The sequence below is a fragment of the Pinus tabuliformis genome, chromosome 5_1, assembly GCF_031772625.1.
Source record: "Pinus tabuliformis cultivar Carrire ecotype Pingquan chromosome 5_1, CPIR1, whole genome shotgun sequence".
Lineage (NCBI taxonomy): Eukaryota > Viridiplantae > Streptophyta > Pinopsida > Pinales > Pinaceae > Pinus > Pinus tabuliformis.
This window is the reverse complement of record NC_142305.1, coordinates 795,876,571-795,879,896: the sequence shown is the minus strand read 5'-3', so window position 1 is coordinate 795,879,896 and position 3,326 is coordinate 795,876,571.

Genomic DNA, 3,326 nt, shown 5'->3' with positions numbered 1-3,326 from the left:
GGTAAATTAGTAAATGATTAGGGAAAAGTATGAAGGGGAGTTAGTTATTCAACCTTGCCTCGCTTGAGTTGCTCCAAGTATAATGTCCGCCATTGCACTTGTGATAGAAGTGAAAGTTATCACTTTTTAGAAACATAATCCATCACAGGTATCATTTTGCAACACCAATCTACCTACCCTGCCTACTTTGCGTAGCATTTTTCTTCTTTCTTTGGGTGCACTTAGACTGGAAAACCCTCATCAACTTTTCTTTTCTTTTCATGGTAAGCCTACCTAAGTCTGCACTTATTACATCCAAGGGCTCAGATTTAACTGTTGAGCTCCTTTGCTTCTCTACCTATCTACTTATCTGCCAAGATTAAAAGTTCGGCTAGATTTTTATTCTCTATCTCTAAAACATGAAATTCAAACCATGAACTAGCCAAGATTGAGCTGTTTAGACATTTATCAATTGTGGCATGAATTAACAAGTTGCACACAATGCTTATTACAGAAAATGAAAAAGTAGTGGCATTTTGGACTTGCACACTTTCTTGGTCTCTCTTTGTTTGGGGTTCATTTCTTTCACTTTTTTGACCATTTTATTCTTTTTTTTAGGGCATAACCTCTTTACATTTTTTACATTTTTTGATAATATGGAAAACCTTTGCAGCAAGGAAAGGGATGAACATATTACAGAGCTCATCAAGTCAATCATGAAATATGACACCTATTGGTATAGGAGCATAACACTTCCAATAAATTTGATCCTTTTTAGATCTGAGCCTGCAAATCAATCGAGCAGACTCTTTGGTGAAAGCACTATCCCATTTCACTGCAGTGGAGCAATTAGATTGGGGGAAGAAAAGGTATCAATGTGAACAATGCAAAGTAAAAGTTAGGGCTCTCAAACAGCTGAAAATTGACAAAGCTCCATATATCCTTGCAATTCATCTTAAGCGATTCAGCACAGGTGGATCTAGAGGAAGAATAGATAAGAAAATTGACTTTGGGTGTACATTGGACCTGAAACCGTTTGCCAGCAGTACATATGAAGGTGACTCGAAGTATACCCTTTATGGTGTTCTGGTTCATGCAGGTTGGAGCACACATTCTGGACATTATTTCTGCTTCATTCGTACATCCACAGGCCTCTGGCATGCATTAAACGATAGCCAGGTTCATCAAATCAGTGAAAAATCTGTTCTAGACCAGAAAGCTTACATGTTATTCTATATACGAGAATAAAAGGACTACAATCAGGCCAGTTGTTGGTCCTCAATCGCAGGTTAAGGATACTAAAGTTTGTAAAGTAGTATCCTTGAACAGTGAATGTCCTGAAGAAAGACAATTACAGGATTCTTATTCAAAGACCGTGAATAGGAAAAGTAAATTAATAAAGAAAATGGGTGACATGGCAAATACTGATATCATTTTAGAAAATGCAGAAAATAGTCTGAATGCAGGAATCTTATCCCCTGTACCTGAACCTGTAGCTAACCAAGATGTGCCATTGCAACTTGCCACTACAACAAACAATGATTCATTGGTGAATCAAGGTAGAAGCAACATGTGTGAGGCTCATCAACAATCTGCTAATAGTTATGTGGTTGATCATAAATTTGGGATATTGAAACACAATGTTAAGCTAAAGGGAAAGGAGATGTGGATAACATAAATGGATATGTTGCACCTTTACCACCAGGCTGGGAACAACACTCTAATGCAGTAACTGGAAAGGTGTATTACATTGATCACACTACACGAAAAACTCAATCAAATTGTCCCAGATTTGAGGAAATGGAGTAAAAGAGGAAAATTAGTGGTGAAAACTGAAGTGTCAGAGTTGCCAGGCACAAATCCAGCAGTGGTTAAGGAAAATCTCAGATTTCAGGGCTTAATATCAGTAGTCAAAGATTGAAACAGTAGTAAAAGGGCAGATTTTGTGGAATTCCACCCTTAAAGGAAGCAAATCTTGACTAAAATTCACTAATTTTGGTTTTCAAAACAAATCTATTTGCCATAGCTCACAAGAGTTTTGTTGAATATTGTTTAGTTTTGATATTGTTCCATGATAGGGTTTTAATATTAATTGTATTTTATTTTATTTTATTTTTTATTTCCTATGTTGAGGAAATAAAAATAGATTTGTAATTTAGTATATATAGGATTAGTTTGAAGATGCAAGGGTTTGATTTTGGCAGTAGAGAGGCTTCTTGGAACTGTGTAAAATTTCCTGAATATCATTTTAATAAACCAGTTTTCTGCCCTTTGGACCTAGGATTCATCACGGTGCTTAAATGTTTAGTATGTTTTTTCTCATAAATTCATTTACACATTATGTTTTTCTACTTTGTTTCAACATTATCTAAGTGATATGTTAGGAATTCATCTGTAATGATGGCCCTTTCATGATGATTTTGCTGTTAGTTGTAATGGTTGTCTTATCAGAATTCATCCTTTGCTAGATGCTCTGTTGAGCAATCCCGTGATCCTCTTTCGTCTAAAGTTGTTGTTGCAGATCCATCCCCTTGTTTGATGCCTGCAGGGAAGCGGGCTTTCTCCCCTCTATTCTTCTCACATTCACAATCTTTATCTGGTTGAACATGGCACTTAATTTGCCCCTAGTTTGCTAGCGGAAACTGGCATCGACTCCATAGTCCAAATCATCCTTTCTCTTGTTGTTTTGACCCAAAACTTTTCAAACAAATCTCCGCACTCCATAGCTAGCCTAAGATTTTATTTATTGCATCCACACTTTGTTGGCAAAGAGAGAGCCCTCTTTGGTTTGGTAGGGCTATATGCTAGACCTAAAACTTGGTCTGTGGTTACCTCGGAATTTCCTTTCTTAGCCTTGAGGTTAATTCTGAGTGCTAACATACTTCATAACCATGTGGTTGCGCAACATACACTTCCTCTTTCAAAACTCCATTCAAGAATGCTAATTTTACGTCCATTTGATACACTTTCCATTTATGTTGCACGTCAATCGCCATAACTATACACACTATCTCCATCGTCGTGATTGGCGCAAATGTCTCCGCATGATATCTTCCATGTTGTTGCTTGTATATTTTAACAACTAGCCTTGTTTTATGCCTTTTAATATTTCCATCAACATTGCTCTTGGTCTTATAGGCCCACTTCACTCCAATGACTTATTTTCCTTGCGGAAGGTTCACTAACTCCCATGTGTCATTCTTTTCTATTGCTTCTATTTCTTCCTCCATTGTTGCAACCCATTTTTATTCTTTGATTGCATCCTCAAAATGGATTGGGTCATCTACATGACAAAACAATGAAAATAAGGAATTCAGACCAGCGTTACTTTCAACTTCATCTTGCTC